The 22,522-nt window shown below is 35.1% G+C and overlaps 1 long non-coding RNA gene across 1 annotated transcript in view; it reads left to right on the forward strand.

Moving 5' to 3' along the window:
• Positions 1-10,704: 10,704 nt before the first annotated feature.
• Positions 10,705-22,522, forward strand: part of LOC135217412 (uncharacterized) — a 108,738-nt gene continuing 96,920 nt past the window's right edge. The window contains exon 1 of the long non-coding RNA XR_010315123.1: positions 10,705-10,907. This is a non-coding gene — a long non-coding RNA (uncharacterized LOC135217412). The remainder of the gene's footprint in view (positions 10,908-22,522) is intronic.

Consider the following 22,522-nt stretch of genomic DNA (forward strand, 5'->3'; position numbering starts at 1 on the left):
ATTTAATTTTGCAGACCGTATTACGCCAGGTAACATCAGCGATGCCATAAACAGCCTACTTAATAAGAAATCGCCTGGCTGTGATGTTCTTCCCACAGAGGCTTTAAAATTCTGCCATCCGATAATTTACATTTTGCTAGCTGCCCTTTTCAATGCGTGCATAATTCACCAGTTTCTTCCAGACTCCCTACTCTTAGTTCACTTGATACCATTAATCAAAAACAAGCTAAAGGATGCAGCTGACCTGGCAACTACCGGCCGATTACAATCACAACGATCGCATCGTAGATACTTGAGTCGGTTTTTCTAGTGAGACTTCTCCCCTTTCTACGCACCACTGACAACCAGTTCGGTTTAAAGCAAACCACTCAACCGACACCTGCATCTACATACTGAAAGAATTGCTGAACTATTACCTATCATCAGCCTCTCCTGTTTTTCTTTGTTTTGTGGATGTGAGAAAAGCATTTGACAGAGTAAACTACCTGAAGCTCTTCCTCAAGCTGCATGAAAGAGGCTCATCCCTATATCTAATTGGCATTCTGCGTTGCTGGTTCTCCACACAGCAATTCTGTGTCAAATGGGGTAACGTATTATCGTACACCTTCGGCTCCCTAAATGGGCTTCGGCAAGGGGGTATTATCTCTCCATACTTGTTTAATACGTACACAGATGCCTTGAATGTCAAATTGAACTCACTCCCAATCGGATGCATTGTCAATGAAACAACACTTGCCGCCAATATGCAGAGGAATTTGATATAATTTACTACGAAACCAAGACCCAGTGCATGTCGCTGCTCCCGAGACCGCTTAAGCATATTGCAGAACCACACATTTTCCTTGGAAACTACCGGCTGGAATTCGTGCACGAATTTTCGTATTTGGGTCACATTATCACCGACGACCTAAAAGATCCGGCAGACATTGAACAGAAGCGTCGTAAGCTATGTGCAACTGGCAACATGATTGCAAAGAGGTTTGCCTTCTGTCACCGAGACTTGAAACTGCTGCTCTTCCGTTCGTACTGCTACAGTATCTATGGGTGTTCCCTCTGGACAAGCTTTACCTGAGAGACCATGAGATGTATCACTGTTGTGGACAATGATATTTTGAGACGCCTCTGAAACACTCCCCGCTACCACTCAGCCACACAGATGTTCATAGAAAACCACCTGGACAATTTAAAAATCATTGTAAGGCGAATAATGTCCAGTCTAGTAACCCGATTGAGAAACAGCAGCAACTCGCTCATACAAAGCATCCTAAGGAGTGAAGCAAGAAGATCTAAATTGTGGGAAAGATGGGAAAATGAGGCCTTTGTCCCCTAAAGGACTTAATCTCTGTATTGGCAAGATGTCATATGCAGATTCTGTCATTGTTATTATATTTATTGTTGATATTTTACTTTTTCATTATTACTGTGAATACTATCAAGTTAAAGTGTTTTTTTACATTCAATTTTCGTATTTAGCTCTCTGGACCTGACTACTGTAACCACCCAAGGTCTGTAGATGAAATTAAGTTATATAATCTGTGCACTAACTGTTATAACTCTCAATGCATTTTTTTTTCTCACCAATATTACTACTGTTATTACCAGTATTATGATTACTATCTTTTATGCTACCTCAGCTATTGTGTGGATAAGTGCCGATAATTCATTTTTTTTATCATGTTGTCTCATCTATCTAGATTGTGTATGTTACTGTCTGCATTTTGTATATTCCATGTATATGGCCCTGAGCTGAAATAAAGGATATTATATATATATATATATATATATATATATATATATATATATATATATATATATATATATATATATATATATATATAGGTATAGGCAGCAAGGTCCATAAAACACATCAACAAGGCCATAGTTTACTGAAACGAAACGTTTCGCACATGTTCTCTGTGCATCTTCAGTCTGTAAATAAAACATAGAAATCGTTAAAATTTACAAAAACTAATTGAAAAGTAAAGCTAAGAGAAAAAAAATTATTATTTAGAAAAATTAAAAAAATAATATATCTTAAAAAGGTTACAGTAAAAAAGACCCAATGCTCACTTACTATTCAAAGGAGAAGGAGAACAACAAATGACCAAGATTTGACACTAACCTACGACTTCAGTGATGCTAGATAGAGAGAAGCGAAAACGTTCGAGTTCAAAGATGACCTAACTACCCTTGAGTCTTTATACATCAAACGGCTTTTTCCTTCTTTGAACTCTAACATTTCCGCTTCTCCTCTATTTCTAGCATAACTGAAGTCATAGGTTGGTGTCAAATCTTGGTCATTCGTTTTTCTCCTCCTTTGAATAGTTTGGTGAGCACTGGGTCTTTTTTACTGTAACCTGTTGAGATATATTAATTTTTAATTTTTGTTAAATAAAAATATTTTCCCCAGCTTTATTTTTCGAATAGTTTTTGTAAATTTTAATGATTTCTATGTTATATTTACAAATTGAAGATACACGGAGCAGAGAACATAATTATGCTAAACGTTTCTTTTTAATAAACTATGGCCTTGTTAATGTGTTTTATGGACCCTGCTGTATGCCTTTTCATACCTTCACCTGGAATCCGTATGTATATATTGCACACGGAGTATTATACATGTTAGTGTAGCTGCGTTTTTGTATGTATAGAGAGATGCCAATTTTTTTGTAATCTTGTGTAACAACATAAAAAAAAGAAGCTGAGTTCTGGTACGTTTCAGGAATAGTCTGTTACCAGTCACGTCTGGGATGTGGAGTCAGTCAATCACTGTTGCCAGATTTTCTGATTGTTTTAATCTATTTCTTCCTCCCATTACCTTCTCTCTCTCTCTCTCTCTCTCTCTCTCTCTCTCTCTCTCTCTCTCTCTCTCTCTGGAAATGAAAAAAAGAACAACATACCAGAACAAGAAAGAGGCATGGGAAAATCCTTATTATTACCCATATTAAATGAAGGAGAAAACACGCAAACCATCATAGTGATGAATGCGCAGGGTTTAGTTATGAGTAACTCAAAAAGAAAAATAGAGTACTTAGAAGAACTAACCCAAATTGAAAAGAAAATAGATATAATGAATATAAGTGAAACCTGGTATTCCCAAGAGACTGGGAATGATGATCAAATGAAAGGGTTCCAAACTTATAGATCAGATAGAAAAAATAGGAGTCAAGGGGGAACCGCAATATATGGGAAAGACAAAAAACAAGGAAAAATATATGAGAAATATAGTAACTCAGAATGTGAACTAATAGCGGTAGAATTTGAATCTGAAAAATTAATGAACATAGTAATCTATAGACCTCCTAATACTAAAGAGTTTGACTTAATAATAGAAAAATTGGATGATATATGTAGAAATCACAAGGACTGGACTATTCTCCTATCTGGAGACTTCAACTTTCCTTTCGTAGACTGGAAAGAACGAATAGGAGATTGTGGTTGTACTTATACATATAAAAAAGATAGTAATAGTAGTGCAGAAGATAAGAGGCAATTCGGAAAGCTATTAGATATGCTACTAGAATACAACATTCAACAAATAAATCACCTGCCAACAAGAAGGAAAATACTTAGACCTAGTATTTGTGAACGAGGTGAATTATGTTAAAGAAATAATAGTTTATAATGCGAGTATTTCAGACCATAATATCATAGAATTAACAGTCCATTCCAAAGCAAGTGAAAACAGAGATAAGCAAGAAATAAAAAAGTGGGAAGGATATGGAAAATACAACTTCTACAGTAAAAATATAAAATGGTCAGAAACAAATGAAGAATTAAACAAAGATTGGGATAAACAAAGATTGGGATAACATTTTCGTAAGTGATGACATAAGGGTAAATACGGAGATATTATATAAAATATTAGAGAAAATAGTGGATAAATATATACCGAAGAAGAAAAGTAAACATCAGTCATGCATACCAAGAGACAGAAGGATCTTGTTCCAGAAAATCAGAAAGTGGAAAAAAGGTCTTGCAAAAGAAAAAAATGCATGGAAAGTTATAGAACTAAAAAGTAAGATAGAAAATGCAGAACAAAAGATTATACAATCAAAAGAAAATGAAAAACGGGACTTGGAAGAAAAAACCCTAATAAATATCAAGCAAAACCCCAAACTGTTATACTCATACGCGAAAAAGATGAATAAAAGAAGAATAGAAATAGGCCCTCTAAGAATTGAAGGGAGATTATCGAATGAAAAAAAGGAAATTTACAACATATTGGCAGAACGATATAAGAGAGAATTCACCCCTACAATAGATAATGAAGATAATGATATAGAAGTAAGGGACGAAAATAGTGAATATTTAGCTGACATAGATATTAATGAAGCTGATATTGTGCAGGCTATTAATGAAATTAAAAATGGAGCTGCAGCAGGGCCTGATGGAGTTCCTGCTATTTTGTTAAAGAAAGTAGTTCATTCTATCGCAAAGCCACTTGCAATATTATTAAGACAAAGTGTAGATACAGGCATGATTTATGATGAGCACAAATTAGCATATATTACCCCTACATTCAAAAGTGGATCAAGACTAGAGGCAAGTAATTATAGGCCTGTGAGTCTAACATCACATATTATGAAAGTGTATGAAAGGGTAATGAAGAAAAATATTATGAAACATTTAATAAAAAATAATCTGTTTAATATAGGACAACATTGTTTTGTACCCGGAAAAAGTACACAAATCCAACTGTTAATCCACCGTGAAAACATATACAAAAATATGAAAAGCGGAAATGAAACAGATGTGGTTTATCTAGACTTTGCAAAAGCTTTTGACAAGGTAGACCATAATATATTAGCGAAGAAAATTAGAAAACATAATATAGTGGATAAAGTAGGAAGATGGTTAAAAGAATTTTTACACAACAGAAAACTGATAGTTATTGCAAACGATGAGAAATCAGATGAAGCTAAGGTAATGTTCGGTGTGCCACAAGGTACGGTGTTAGCTGCATTACTGTTTGTTATTATGATTGCAGACATAGACAGTAATGTTAAGGACCCTTGTAGTGAGTAGTTTTGCCGATGACACAAGAATAAGTAGAGAAATTACTTGTGATGAAGATAGGAACGCGCTACAAAGAGACCTTAACAAAGTATATGATTGGGCAGAGGTAAATAGGATGGTATTTAACTCTGATAAATTTGAATCAATAAACTATGGAGACAGAGAAGGAAAGCTATATGCATATAGGGGACCTAATAATGAGACAATCACAAATAATGAAGCAGTTAAAGACCTTGGTGTGATGATGAATAGGAACATGTTATGCAACGATCAAATAGCAATTCTCTTGGCAAAATGTAAAGCAAAAAAGGGAATGTTGTTACGGCACTTCAAAACAAGAAAAGCTGAACACATGATTATATATGCTTTATAAAACATATGTTCGCAGTCCACTTGAATACTGCAATATGATATGGTACCCACACTATCAAAAGGATATTGCACAAATAGAGAGGGTGCAAAGGCCCTTTACAGCTAGAATAGAAGAAGTTAAGGACCTTGACTACTGGGAAAGACTACAATAAAATTATATATAGAAATCTAGAAAGGAGAAGAGAACGCTACATGATAATTCAGGCATGGAAACAGATAGAAGGAATAGCTGAAAACATCATGGAGCTAAAAATATCAGAAAGAGCAAGCAGAGGTAGATTAATAATGCCCAAACCTATACCAGGGAAAATAAGGAAAGCACACAGGACATTAATCCACTACGCACCAGCATCGATAATGCAGCGTCTATTCAATGCGTTGCCAGCTCATCTGAGGAATATAACAGGAGTGAGCGTAGATGTGTTTAAGAATAAGCTCGACAAATATCTAAACTGCATCCCAGACCATCCAAGATTGGAAGATACAAAATATACCGGAAGATGTACAAGCAACTCTCTGGTAGACATTAGAGGTGCCTCATACTGAGGGACCTGGGGCAACCCGAACAAGATGTAAGATCTGGTTCTTCGAATATTTCGTGCAAGAATTCTTCTCTTAACAGCAATAGCGCCGTTAAAGACCCATCTATAAAGGTCACAGACAAATAAAAAAAGGAATAATGGTCAGATTTTTAATGTCGTCCCATCGTCCTTAACTCGCTCGTAGTCGACCCGATTGTAGGAATTCAGGAAAAAAAGAACTTCATAGTTTTATTCCCGTTTTGTTTGCCGGTATACCTCCAGCCCGTGTCTCGTAGAAAGGATTTATCCGTTTTTCCCCTTTTGCCCGTTATATTTATTATTTATTTTTTCTTATCCCTCTTTCCCCTGTTTTTTTTTTATTTTATTTTTATTTTTTTACTCCTTCAGTTTTTACTATGATGTAGCACATCCTCGAGGCTTCGTGCTGAATACTCTTCTTTAATCGTTCGATAAAAATCTTGCACTCTGTTACGTAACCAGGTTATCTGGCAGATTGTTACGTAGCTTAGGAATCTTGCAGTTTGTTACGTAGCTAAGTAATCTTGCAGTTTGTTGCGTAGCTAAATAATCTTGCAGTTTGTTACATAGCTTAGGAATCTTGCAGTTTGTTACGTATCTAAGTAATCTTGCAGTTTGTTGCGTAGCTAAGTAATCTTGCAGTTTGTTACGTAGCTAAGTAATCTTGCAGTTTGTTACGTAGCTAAGTAATCTTGCAGTTTGTTACGTAGCTAAGTAATCTTGCAGTTTGTTGCGTAGCTAAGTAATCTTGCAGTTTGTTACGTAGCTAAGTAATCTTGCAGTTTGTTACGTAGCTAAGTAATCTTGCAGTTTGTTACGTAGCTTAGGAATCTTGCAGTTTGTTACGTAGCTAAGGAATTGTGCAGTTTGTTACGTAGCTAAGGAATCTCACAATTTGTTACGTAGCTAAGTAATCTTGCAGTTTGTTACGTAGCTAAGGAATCTTGCAGTTTGTGACGTAGATAAGGAATCTTGCAGTTTGTAACGTAGCTAAAGAATCTTGCAGTTTGTAATGTAGCTAAGTAATCATGCACTTTGTTACATAGCTAAGGAATCTTGCAGTTTGTTACGTAGTTAAGTAATCTTGCAGTTTGTCATGTAGCTAAGGAATCTTGCAGTTTGTTACATAGTTAAGTAATCCTGCAGTTTGTTACATAGCTAAGTAATCTTGCAGTTTGTAATGTAGCTAAGGAGTCTTGCAGTTTGTAATGTAGCTAAGTAATCTTGCTGTTTGTAATGTAGCTAAGGAGTCTTGCAGTTTGTAATGTAGCTAAGGAATCTTGCAGTTTGTTATGTAGTTAAGTAATCTTGCAGTTTGTTATGTAGCTAAGGAATTTTGCAGTTTGTTACGTAGTTAAGTAATCTTGCAGTTTGTAATGTAGCTAAGGAATCTTGCAGTTTGTTATGTAGTTAAGTAATCTTGCAGTTTGTTACATAGTTAAGTAATATTGCAGTTTGTAATGTAGTTAAGTAATCCTGCACTTTGTTACGTAGTTAGGATTTGGCGTACAATAGCTAAGGAATCTTCGCAATTGCAATAGCCTTTAAGTAATCTTACAGTTTTGTTACGTTAGCTAAGGAATCTTGCGTTTGCATGTAAGCTAATGTTAAGCTCAAGTTTGGTTACCTAGCTTAAGAATCTTTAAAGTTTGTTACGTAGCTTAACGGAATAATCGGCAATTTGTGAACGGAGCTAAAGTAATCTTGCAATGTAGCGTATTCTAAGGAATCTTGCAGTTTGTAATGTAGCTAAGTAATCCTGCAGTTTGTTACATAGCTAAGTAATCTTGCAGTTTGTAATGTAGCTAAGGAAGTCTTGTCAGTTTGTAACATAGAATAAAAGGAATTTGCACTAAGTAATCTTGCAGTTTGTAATGTAGCTAAGGGGAAGTCTTGCAGTTTTGTTACTGTAGATAAGGAATTTTGGCACAGTTTGTTATATTACGTTAGTAAGAGTTGCAGTGTGTATGTAGCTAATGGAATTTTCTTTGCAGTTTGTTACGTAGTTAAGTAATCTTGCGTTTGTAACGTAGCTAAGGATCTTGCAGTTTGTTACGTAGCCTTAAGAATCTTGCAGTTTGTACGTATTCGTTAAGTAAGGTCTTGACAGTTTGTTCAGTAGTAAGTAAGGTCTTGCAGTTTGTTACGTAGTTAAGTAATCTTGCAGTTTGTAATGTAGTTAAGTAATCCTGCAGTTTGTTACCTAGCTAAGGAATCTTGCAGTTTGTTACGTAGTTAAGTAATCTTGCAGTTTGTTACATAGCTAAGAATTCTTGCAGGTTGTAATGTAGCTAAGGAATCTTGCAGTTTGTTATGTAGCTTAAGCTCTTGCAGTTTGATGTAGCTAGATCTACGGAATCTTGCAGTTTGTAATGTAGCCAAGAAATCTTGCAGTATGTTACGTAGTTAAATAGTCTTGCAGTTTGACTATTATATAATTGAGATATGTCAACCTTCGGTAGTTGCTCACCAGTTTAAGCAACAATGAGAAAACAATAATTAGAAAAATAGAGAAGAATCTTTATAAAAATAAATGCAGCTGAGGCAGCAATCACTTTTAATAATAATAATAATAATAATAATAATAATAATAATAATAATAATAATAATAATAATAATAATAATAATAATAATAATAATATAATAGTGGCAGGCTGCGAATAATAGTTCTCTCGTTTAGATTTTACTTTTAGAGGACGAATTTGTTGACCACTTTCAGTGTAACGCCAATTTCTTGGCTTCTGGTACCAGGCGGTGGTACCAGTCCTTACCGTCAGCAGTCGTCTGGGGGTTTGCCAAGATGTGATGCCCTTGATGTGACCGGCCGGGTCGAAGGCCATTACCTATAATGACCTTCCAACTTGGCATCCCGTCGAGTTGGGCGCAGCAGTGTTTTATCTCTCTCTCTCTCTCTCTCTCTCTCTCTCTCTCTCTCTCTCTCTCTCTCTCTCTGAAAGGCATAACAAAAGTAGACAGTAACCTATTTACATTAAATGAAAACCAGACAAGGAATAATGGATGGAAACCAGAACTGAAGAGATACAACACTTCCCATTGTGGGAACTTCTTTACATACAAGACATGTGACACGTGGAATAAACTGCCACCATAAGTTGTAAACAGCAACAGCGTGGGAGAGTTTAAAAGAAAGCTAGACAAAATCATTACGACACTGTGAATGCTCAGTAAAGCCTGCTCCTAGAGATAAGTGAGCACACGATGTCTCCTCGGATGGCCTAACAAGTCTTTGAAACATCCTAATCCTTGTAACTCTCACATACGAGTATTTATTACATTCGCTTGGAAGATGGCAGATTGGTGAAGCGTGTGTGATTGGAAAGCGTTGGAAAGTGGGACTAACAGACCTGGGATGGTTATTGGGTGAGAAAGTCTTAGAAAGGAAGGCCCTCCACTACATTTAGGAAGCTAGAGATAGCGTGGAATTTGCTGACGAATGGCGCACTGTTTGCATTTGGATTTTGTTGATGAGCCTTTTGTCGCGGGGTCGTATAAAGGGGCCGATGTTGGTGGGTGTACCTGTAGCTGAGATGACCTGCTGCTATGGGATGTCGTTCACCATTCAACAGTCGGAGAATGAAAATGATCGTTAGCTTGCATGAAGTTTTTGTATCTATGTATAAATATCTGGTATATATATATATATATATATATATATATGGATATATATATATATATATATATATATATTATTTTATATGCAATATATATACCAATATATATATATATATATATTATGTATATATTATATATATATATATATATATATATATATATATTTTTTATAGCATATATATATATATAGATATTAATATATATATATAATATATTTTTTTATAATCTTAATAAATATATATATATAATATATATTATATATATATATATATATTTATTATAATATAACTATCGTATATACATAAAATATATATATATATTATATAATATATATTATATATTATATAATTATAAATATATATAATAATATATTAATATATATTATAATATATACAAAGGTTTTTGCCACATACATATATACATATACACACATATCCCACCTGAAAGCCAAGATTTCTCACATATACGTCAAATTGCAGTCACAATCCCAAAGTATTTCAGAATTGACTTTTGTCACCACCTTAAAAGTTTTGTGCAATTGCCCCGTTATTCATAAAAAAAAAAATCCCATACATTTTTCCTTCCGTTATTTTCATGAAAGTGTAATGCAAGTGAAATTAACGGCGCCTTTATAGCCTGGAACTCTCTTCCGTGTGCACATTATCGAAACGAGAGGCTTGGGACATCATAAATCAATACCTAGCTACCTGTTGAGGGGGCATGAGAGAGAGAGAGAGAGAGAGAAACTGCTTGGTATTCTCTATTTTCAGTGTTTACTTTCCCTTAAAGATATAATGCAGTTTCCGAATAACGTATAAACCAGAAGGATAGGGTCAGTGGTAGGGCGAATAGGCGACTACCTGATGATTACGAAAAGAATGAAATTCGTACAAAACTAAATTGGAACATAAAAGGCCCCTTTCCCCTGCCTGAAATGGGCAGGATAAATTTCGTGAGTTGTTGGCCCCAGTGCGCGGGTGCCTCTGGGTTCCTAACGCGCTCACAAACACGTATACACACATACACACGCATACACACAGCCACACACATACACACCTGGTCGGCCGAGTGAGCGCGCGAGTATAGAATGAGGGTTCATCACCGTTGGTCCGCCAGTTAGAATTGGGACAGTGGCGAGGCAGGACGCGCTCACTCGGAGGTGCCGGGCTACCTGTTGAGTGTGTGTGTGTGTGTGAGGTCTTTTAAGTGATGTCAGTGGTTTCTGTGATGTCGGTGTTCTTCTTCTTCTTGCCTTCTGCCGTGAGCGCAGCAGCCGCGGCCGAAATATAGCTCTTCTTATGTGTTCAATCTTTCCTTCTTCCTGTAAGAGTCGTGTGTCATGTTTTCCCTCCCGTATTTTACCCTTTTGATTTAAACTTTAGTTTTCGCTTCGTTCTTGTGTTTCTTTTACGTTGGTATTGTGATGTACTCATTAGTTATTACCTTGATATCGTTAGCAAGAAACGCTTTGGTATGTATTGGAATTATTTTTGTCCTCTTTTTCTTCTATGTGTGTTTCCGTTTTCCGTTTTCCTCATGTATTCGATTAAAAAAGTATAGAAGTGTTTATTTTGCCTAGTTTAAGATAAGTGGATATTATCTGTATATTAATCTATAATGATAATAATGCTATTATTGAAAGGAGTTCTCTTGATGATGACCAACTTTTTTTTACAGGATTTTCGTGGATGACTAAGTGAAATATGGTTATATTAATCCGTAGAGTTTTACCATTCAAACACGTTCGTATGGTTAGTCAAATTATAGCGTATAATGGCAGACCGATTTATATATATATATATATATATATATATATATATATATATATATATATATATATATATATATGTACATACATACATAAATACACACATACATACTATGTATATATGTGTATGTATGTAATATTATTATATATATATATATATATATATATATATATATATATATATATATATATATATATTTATATATATATATATATATATATGCACAAAGTGTGTGCATGAATGTTTGTGTATATGTACATACATACTGTATGTGTGCGTCAGAAATGTAGATGGGGCGCATCTGTATCTCTATCAAATAGATATATAGATATATATATATATATATATATATATATATATATATATATATATATATATATATATATATATATTGTAGGAAGCCCACTAAAATTCGGAAAAAATTGAAAGTTTTTTTTTTATTTAAGCTTTCGGAGAGTACATTCTCTCCCTCTTTCAGAAAGAGGGAGAGAATGTACTCTCCGAAAGCTTAAATAAAAAAACTTTCAATTTTTTCCGAATTTTAGTGGCTTCCTACAACATATTAGAACACGGATACAGTGTTTAACTTTGCTATATATATATATATATATATATATATATATATATATATATATATATATATATATATATATATATAAAACAAGACTATGGCCACTATTATATTTTTAAGTTAACGTATAAATTGTGGATGAACCACCTGTGCTTAAAATCTCCAGTATCTTAACTTGCTCCAACTCTCGCACAGGCTTATCAACAGTGGACATTACAGCACTCACCTCTTATATATATCCATATTTGGCATCCACCCAACCCATTTCGTAACCCCATATGCTAAGCGAGAATTCTTAATAGCTTCAAGTTTTCATTTTGCCCTTATTTGCATTTATCATCCAGAATTTACTTCTACAAAGGAGGCTTGACACAACAGCTCCCTCTTACATTTGTACTGCGCCTTCGATAGAAACTTCAAAGTTATTTTTAGTGTTCCGCTCCTCATCTGTTCTAACTCAGTCTGTTTTACACATTATAGCTACTTCCACATAGGCCTACCTTATACAAAAGTACAGCTTCCAACCTGCTAATATCGACATTAACATAAGTTTTCAGTTAACCCTCGTCACTTTACTCAAGCTCACATATACCCCAGAGTTGGTCATCTAGGTAACACTTCAGACTTTTTCAGTGGTCTCTGCAATTTCTCTTCCCTGTCCAGATGTTACTCCATCCATAAAGACATCCAACAGACAGGAAAATATAAAACACAGACATACATACATACACACACATATATAATGCGTATGCGTTTGTGTGATTGAGTTTGTGCCTACCTGCCTGTATATTTAATGTATATGCATTTGCTGCTGGACTTTTTCCAGCAGCGAAAGCTTTGAGAAATACAAAGGAAAAATATCACTGTTAGGTTTAATTTTTTTTTTTTGTAACCAACGCACGAGACGCAGATAACTGCCAGGTACTGTGGGATTTTTAACGGACACTTACAGCAAAAACAGTTTATCTTTGAGTGTTCTTGCCTTAGCGTAGCAGATGATTTTATAGTTTCTTTTTGCATATTCGAGATGTAGGAAAGAAAGCGTTGTAAAGATCACCGATGTTATATTATATTTCATGTCTGGAAAATTTCACGAAAGAGGAAAAATATGAAGCGTTCTCCAAAAATAACAGAAATCCGTTCAGTGTCGATGAATGCTCTGAAAGTTCATTCTCGTTTGCAAACTTCTGTTCTATTTCTTCGGCGCTTCACCATCAATCGCATTTTTTTTTAAAAACCTGTTTGTCATTACAGATGTGTCCATTAACTTGATTCAGCATTCTGAGAAATAAGTATATTTTAAATCTCCATTTTTCTCTTGTTGGTGTAGTTGACTATTTTACGCGTGCACGTATGCGCGCTTGCAAGTTAAATCAAGTTTATGAAAGGCTTTACTAGAAAGATTAGAGCGTTTGGTTTCGAACTTTAGAAGTGTTTCGTTAATAACTAAGGGGTTCTGCGATGATGTTAATGATTTAATAAAATATATGTTTTACACTAAATATATAATGAGACATAGCGTATATCGTTTGACATCTGATATTGATATCAATCAATCAATCGATTGATATCTATCTATATATATATTATATATATATATATATATATATATATATATATATATATATATATATATACATGCATTAAACTACAAATGTCCTATTAAATCCACTTCGCTCTACCTCGGAATTAATATATTTTCCTGCATGTTAACCGAAAGAGATTTTTATTAGTTGATAATTTCGTCCGCTCGTGGATTCGAAATTCACTTGTTGGCCGAGTCGGTAAAGACCTCAAAGAAGTCCTGATTTCTCCTCTGCTCGCTGGCTCGAATTATTATCAACCAAAGAATTCTCCTTCGGATGGCATGAATGAAAATATATTAATTCCGAGGTAGAGTGAATTGGATATTAAAGGTCATTTGTAGCTTAATGCATGTATATGAATCACGGTGATGTGATAAAAATTCACACACACACACACACACACACACACACATATATATATATATATATATATATATATATATATATATATATATATCTACATACATACATATATATATATACATATATATATATATATATATATATATATATATATATATATTATATATATATATATATGTGTGTGTGTGTGTGTGTGTGTGTGTGTGTGTATATGTATATCTATATTCACATTGTGCATGCTTTTAGCATAAATTCCCACGAACCATATTTTATTTTGATCTAGGGCTTTCCGAAGAAATTCACTCTTGAGTGATGTAGGATTTTATTACTTGTCTATGTGCTATGATGATGTTTATATATATATATATATATATATATATATATATATATATATATATATAATATATATATTGTCAAGTTTTCGCTCCACTATTGTATACGTATTGTATATAATTAGTCTTGTCTTTATTACTTTCTCTTAACTTCCATATGCACGCCATCTGTTGATTGCTCCCTCACTTTTCCTTCAACTTCGACATGTTCTAAGTCTCTATTCCTATTACTCCTCCTTGATATCCTTAGTTTAGTTTACTTGGGTATCTCCACCCTCTTGTTAATTAGGTGTATTCTTCCTCTATTGAAGACAGTTTGTTGCGCTACCTATTATCTTTGTGTATATTGTAATTTAGATATTAAGTTTTAATAATGTTCAATTATGGTGTTATTTGCCAATGTTTAAAGTGAGTGCTTTGTTATATTGATTATTGTATTGTATTGTGTTAACTTTATATAATAAGTGAGTACTAATTATAATCTTAAGTGAGTGTTGAGTTTCGTTCATCCGACCAGTGTTTTGCACAGAGTGGATATTTATTTTAGGGGAATGTTATTTTTATTATGCTTCCCTACTGAGGGTTACCTAAGGCCATATATAAGCTTAAGTATTTAACACTGAATACGAGGACATTCACCTTAGGAATGTCATAATATATATATATATATATATATATCTATATATATATATATATATATATATATATATATATTAATATTTTTGAAGTTTTTAAGACAAAGCTGTCAGTCCGGATTCGAATGACCTGTAAACAAGGTTCTATCGGTTTTTTTAATATTCACTTGAATTTTACGTTTTCTACAGTATCATTTGGTTGTAGGCTCTCTCTCTCTCTCTCTCTCTCTCTCTCTCTCTCTCTCTATTCTCTCTCTCTATATATATATATATATATATATATACCTATATATATATATATGTATGTATGTATATATGTTTATATGTATATATATATTTATATGTTTATATAATATATATATATATATATATATATATATATATATATATATATATACAGAGAGAGAGAAGAGCGAGCAGAGAGCGATAGAGAGAGATGACGAGAGAGAGAGAGAGAGAGAGAGAGAGAGAGAGAGAGAGATGAATCCCATCCCTAGCCAACATCGAACTCTCCAGTCAACGAGCGATATCGCTATCGGCCCATCATTTTTTCCGATACCCCCATCGCACATAGCCCGCCCCAAAATCACGGAAGGTTTAATAACGCGTAACTAGTTCAGTTTCCCAAAAAGGTAGAAAAACATTGGAGGACGGGGGGTTGGGGGGCGATATGAACTCGTCCTTATTACTGCGCCAATATTCGGGAAAAACACCATAAAATTTCCCCGTGGTACGAGATAGCTGCTTTATCCCCGACCAGTTTAAATTCGAAAATATCGTTTTAACACGCAGGCATGCAATAAAGCATTAGTTTTTAAGCTTCGCCACAGAGAGAGAGAGAGAGAGAGAGAGAGAGAGAGAGGAGAGAGAGCGTCCATTGTCGGTCGGATGATTGTGTATATATATTTTATATATTTATGTACACACAAACACACACATATATATATATATAGATAGATAGATAGATAGATACAGTACATACATACATGCAATGTGCGTGCGCATGCACATTGAATGCATACTGGTTTGAATTCTGCTTTTATATTCAGTTCCTTTTTTCACTGCGGATTGGGAAACAATAATCCAGAAAGTTTGTCTATTTTGGTGCCTACTCAAAGCTTTTCCATTAAAAAAAATACCATATGAAAATGAAGCTATCTCCTGTCATATCTGCAATTGTAAGGCTAAACACTGAATAACATATTACGTACATCTTTTGATTGTGTTTATTTGATTCGTGTTTATCTGTGAATTCTTCTTGAATTTATCAATGACGAAATACTCGCGTATGTCGAGGATCCTAATCTTTCTCCGTAGTATTGTGTCCAAAAATGGAGAAAGAAGTCCACAAATAAGTAACTGCAGAAAATTATTTAGGAAATCTAACTAAACAGAGCATGCGATCGTCTGTACTATTCCATTTTTACGTACAGATTCTCGTAGGCTGTGTTTAGCTTTACTTTAAAATCGATTCGTACATTTAAATATCTGTAGGTTTGTGTCTCCGATGCTTAATGTAGTTTAGTTAAAGCGTTTATACTATCGTTAAGACAAGCCAGGCATCCATATAACCTATTTACCAGTGGTTCTGTTGTTTCCTCTCTAATTGGATGGCTTGTCGTATCATTTGCATGTAGCCCTGGCCTCGGGAGATTGTAGTCCTTGTAGTGGCGTAGTAGAGGGAGAATAAAATTTAGGAGGTTTTCCAGGAGATGCTCATCCCTATAGTGCTGCTGTGGAGAGATGATGAAGTTGATGGGTTGTTCTAGATTTCCTCTACTACTCTGGATCTAGTGAAGAAAAAGCAGTAATCTAGGTTTAATATCGCTTATATTGTCTAGAGAGCACCTGAGGACTCTACAGTGAACGAGCCACATATTTACACGTAGAAAGGGTTGCATTTTATGGAATTATAGGATTCCATGTTTAATTTATCTGTAGATCGCTTTAAGAGTATCTGAGAACATGTAGAATTATGTTTATTTTACGATAAAGTAATATAGGTTTAATTTCTTCTTTAGATTGCCTAGAGAATACCTGAGAATTCTACAAGAAGCGAGGCACTGATATACATATAGGCGGATTTCGTTGCCAATGACAAAATATATAGCTAGTTTTCAGTTTTTATCTCCAGTATTGTATAAGGTAAAGAGGAAGACGTAACAATAATTGGGCCGTGATACACCGCTTTTTTTTTTAAGCTGTCAGATGTTCTTCAATCGAGAACTAAATTAGCATAATTAGAGTCTGTGTTCATAGTTACCCGAGTTTCTTTTGTAAACGTGACTGCCAAATTATGACCATTTCATTCATCTATTGCAATTTAAAGTTTTATTACTAGTCACGATTTTTAATATTTCATTTTTTAGACTTTTTTTTGTAGCCTCTTGTAGCAGCTTTTTCATGACGCCTGATTTTAGAAGGCGGAATTCTCCTTTGTACTTTATGGGTCATTGGCCATTTTTCTTCGCGAGTGACAAATTCTTTGTCACCTTTGATGGAGAGTCCATGGCCATTCCCTTCCTGGGGCGACCTTGCTCGATATTGGCAGCTATAAATCGTTATCTCCCTTGAGACCTTATGTTTAGTTTTCTGTAAAAGAAAAGTTGATTGAAGTGGCTTTGTCCGTCTATCCGCACCTTTTCTGTCTCCGGCCTCAGATCTTAAACACTGCTAGGCTAGAGGGCTGCAAATTGGTACGTTGATCATCCACCCTCCAGTCATCAAACATACCAAGTTGCAGCCCTCTAGCCTCAGTAGTCTTTATTTTATTTCTGGTTAAAGTTAGCCATAATCGTGCGTCTGACAGCTATAAACGACAAGCTACCACCTGTCGTGGTTAAAGTTTCATGTGCCGCGGCTCATACAGGATTTTACAGAGACCACCGAAAGATAGATCTGTTTCCGGTGGCTTTGATTATACGCTGTACAAAAACTCAATTGCTCCGAAGAAACTTCTGCGTATTTTTCACTTGTTCATTCTCGTCTTCATTTTTTTAATTTTTTTATCCACACGGTTCATCTTCAATGTTTAAGTCGCTCTCTTCTTCTCCTTCAAAGTGTTTCATATTTCTGAAACTGTAAAAATACCTTAGTTGATTTCTGTAGTAATTTATTAAGATCCTTTCCAGCGATTTGTGAAATTGTAAAAATACTTTACTTTATTAAAATACTTTTCAGCGATTTCTGAAACTCAAAAGAGCTGAAGATCATCCCAACGATTGTATTGCCTAAATCCTGTTAAAGATACGACTAGCTTTCGTAACAAACTTATATTATCAGTATGAATCGAAGCCTTATTATACATAATGTGACGCAAATTATTATTGTTAAGTAATGAGCATTATTCGACACGGCATGATATATAATTATTATTAAGAGACGAATGTTATTCATCATGGTATACAGGGATCAGTATTATCAAGAAAGGAATATTATTCATCACAGTCCGAAGATCAGTATTGTCAAGTGATGAATATTTTCCATCACGGTACAGAGATCAATTACTTGGTAGTACAATTGACAAAAGGGCAATTATTTAAGTCGTTTGAATGTGATTGGCATACTTTCTGTAATGCCTTTCAGTGCTTTCTGTTTGCGTCATCCCCCTGTAATGTCTTGGGTAAATCTAACCTATTTTAATCCCCTTATCACAAAGCGGATTTATCTGGGTATAGAGCCACAGGAAAATATATTGAAAATCACGTCCAAGAGTTTGGAAGCATAGATCACATTGCCATTATTTTCATCTGTTTTTTCTTTTCTTTTTTTTCTACAGATCAATACTCCGTAGGCGGGGTTAGAGACGTCAGTGTATCTCACGCGGTGCACTGTAAGCATTACTTGAGGTTCATTGCAGCGGCCTTCCGGCCCCTAGCTGCAACCTCTTCCGTTGCTTTTACTGTACCTCCGTTCATTTTCTCTTCCCATCTTACTTTTTACCCTCTCTAACAAATGATGGAGAGAGTCACTGCGAGGTTTTCCTCCTGCTACGCCTTTCAGACTTATTTTACTGTCAATTTCCTTTTCAGCGCTGATTGACCTCATAGGTCCCAGCGCTTGGCCTGTGGCCTAAATTCTGTATAACATTCCATTCCATTGACGGACCAAGACCAAATGTTTGTGGATTTTGGCTGAAAAACTTTACCGCAAGCAGAACATAGATTCTCTCGTGAAGGTAGTAAAGTAAAAACCATTATTAGGGCTAAATAGAGTATTAGGAAATAAGTTTATGAGGCATTAAACCGAATAGTAAATAATTTCTTTTGTTTCTAACTCATGGCGAAGGTCAGCTTGCATCATCACAAAGTTGCAGGGTCTTCCGTCTTACTAATGGCGTTCCCAGTCGATTGAAATCATTACGCGACGTTATGGAAACTTATGCGATGTTGATTGTTATGACATTGTCGCGTATAATTGGTGTGGAAGGTGTCTTGTGAATGTTGTCAGTGTTGCCTTGACTTCCCTTTAACTTTCGGCTAAAACAGTAATAAGTGATGACAAGTGACATCATCGCTAAGTTATGGCTCAGAAAAGGTAGAACCGATGGGAAACGAATGGTACAGTTTCACTGTCTCATTTGCATGAATATTTTAACTGAGCAAACAAATCCTAACCCTTTGAAGCGTTCCGTCTTGATTCATGCTACATTCTCTCTCTCTCTCTCTCTCTCTCTCTCTCTCTCTCCCCGCGTCGCCCTTGTCCTTTCCACTGACAAATGATTTCCCAGAACGGCTTCAACGGGATTGGATTATTGCCAACAAACCGCTTATTAGGCTTTTTCATGTCCTGTACTGCCTCTCTCTCTTCTTCTTCTTCTTCTTCTTCTTCTTCTTCTTTTTCTTCTTGGTAGCCGAGGTTCCTCTGCGAGCGCAAAGTGAGATCGATATTCCTTGTTTGCTAGTGCAAGTAGCCGAGTCGGTTGTAAACATAACCTCTTTTGAAGATTGTACTGTCAGGGGACCAGAGTGAATTTGGCCTTCAGGAAGCGAATTCACATATAAATTCACGCGTATGCGCTATTTATTTTGAACTGCAACAGTTTCACCCTGTCGTATTCAGTATTTCGGTATCTTTGTATTTTCGTTTTGTTCGGAATTTGGAGTATTTTTTTTTTTCCTTCTCTGGATTATGTTTGGACTCATAAAAGTTTTAATCTTAAGGTTTGACTGAGCTCGAATTAAGCAGCTCGATTTTATCTGTTATTATATATATATATATATATATATATATATATATATATATATATATATATATATATATATATATATATATTGGCGACGACATACTTTCGTCTTAGCTTCTGATAACCTAGGACAAAATTCTCGTAATGAATGGGCCAACGTTTATCAGTGATATACGCTAAATATTTGGGTTGGCGTAAGATGGTACTGAATATAACAGGAATAAAGGAAAAAAAATAAAAACACCTGGAGAATTTGACTAAACCCTTGGATGATTGTGTGAGGTGCTCTTCATCTAAACAAGTTGTTTTAGAATCCGACATACAATCTGTGATTCAATGATTGTGATGCTACCTTGACAACTTTAGAAGTTGTCATTTTCATTAGGTATTAGGGAATCATAGTAGTATGAATAAAAACCGTGAGTATAATGCATGTGGACTATTATGAAAACATTGTTTGAAATGTAAAATATGCAATATACAATTATGAATAAGCATTTCCATTTAGTTATTCACATTCAAATTCTTTCCCGTGGAGGACGTCGGTAAGAGTATAACACTTCACAATTAAAAAAAAAACAATTTAAGTGTTACACTATAGTGAATTTAAAATGTCTTTCACCTAAAGTTAACTAAACCGGAGTCCCATTGAATACTCGAATGGAAGGTTTATGTAATTCCTCTTTGTCACGAAAACCAAAACTCTGCTTCGTTTCATTTGGGCTAACGAACGCCCCCCCCCCTTCATTCCCTCCCTCCGCTCTAAACCCCCTCCCCATCACCCATTACAAATTAACCCGCTTTTTCCAAATTGAAACTGAGTAAAATAAAATAATATGTCCTCTATATTTGTTCTCTTTATTATTGTAGCCTCCATTTTTTTCTTTTCTTCTTTTCGAGCCTTGTGGGTCATTGTCACGAATGATTAATTGGCTATTAGTTCATTAGGAGAGATATAAAAAAAGAGGGATCATTCGTGAAAATGAGTGCGGCGGCTCTTGTGCCAAATTATCTCCATCAACGGTGGAAAAAGTGTATTATGCCGTGGAAGTAGATTAGATCGGAAACTCGCGTTTTAATTAACTCGAATACAAGGTAAAAAAAAAAAAAATGACGCGGTATCATTGGTCGCTTTCCTTTTACATGTTTCATGAATTTGCAATTTGCAATTCGGCTCCATTGTGGCCAAATGCCACTTTTGTTCTTTCTATTTTATTTAGAGCACTTGAGAAAAATTCTAAAGTTTTGGACTGGTTAAATGTATGCAGAAACACAGTAAGGAGGGAGTTTCCGTGTCCTAACTGATATGAAGCGCAAAGACCGGCTCATTGTCTGGTCTGGTTGGTTCATTCTCGCGTCAGTGACTCCCACGAAATGTGTAAGGAGAGGCTGAGGTATTACTTTAAAGATGCTCTGGAGTCATGTCCAAAAGTTACGTCTGCAAAACAATTTGGAATGATTTGGGGTGAATTCTGTTGATTCGACTCCGCAGATAAAACTGTTGTGCAAAACGCATCCGAGATACCTACAATAGCACCTACAATCATCCAAATGATAACAGGACCTCATTTAAACAGGGTGGTATCTACTAGAGATTTTAGCCTTAAAATTGACAACATTTCAAGGACTAACTGAACTGTCCCCATCCACCGGGATTCTACTGGACGACGACGACGAAGACGACGGGGACAGTAAAGTCCTTGAAAGCTTGTAGATTTTGTGGAGCAAATTTCTGTTAGATACCATCCTCTCTCTCTCTCTCTCTCTCTCTCTCTCTCTCTCTCTCTCTCTCTCTCTCTCTGTATATATATATATATATATATATATATATATATATATATATATATATATATATAATATATATATATATATGTGACGGCGTGGTTCTTACATTCGTAAATATACGAATAGCGAGCTTATATAGTGGGCTACATATTACATACAGAGAGCAATCCTCACTGTCATTGGTTTTTATGAGTAAATTCCGCAATTCTAGTCTTTTTTTTATGTGGACTTATTAAAAAGGGAATTTAATATAACTGACAACGTTGATTTGCAGTGTTTTTTCCCTCTTCGTGTTTTTATTCTGGACATTTTTATCTCATACGTATTGTACTTAAATGCAAGAATGGTGTATTTGTGTCTATTCAATAGAATTTAGATGAGATCATCTCTGTGTGTTTTTATGGAATTCAGAAAATAAATTGAAATAAACAGTGTTAAAAGAAGAATAAAGGTTTATATATTTCTGACGACATTAGTAGAAATGATTGGAAACTCGTATACTCTATATACAGCGTCCATTCGGCCCTTAGCTGCAACCCCTCTCGTTCCTTTTACTGTACCTCCTCCGTTCGTTGAATCTTTCTTCCACATCGCCATCCACCCTCTCCTCACAATCATTTCAAAGTGTAACAGCGAAGTTTTCCTCCTGTTGCACCTTTCAAAACATACCTACTCTCAAATTCCTTTCCAGCGCTCTAAACCTAAACTCTAT

Source organism: Macrobrachium nipponense, chromosome 7 (assembly GCF_015104395.2).
Source record: "Macrobrachium nipponense isolate FS-2020 chromosome 7, ASM1510439v2, whole genome shotgun sequence".
In the NCBI taxonomy this organism is placed as follows: Eukaryota; Metazoa; Arthropoda; class Malacostraca; order Decapoda; family Palaemonidae; genus Macrobrachium; species Macrobrachium nipponense.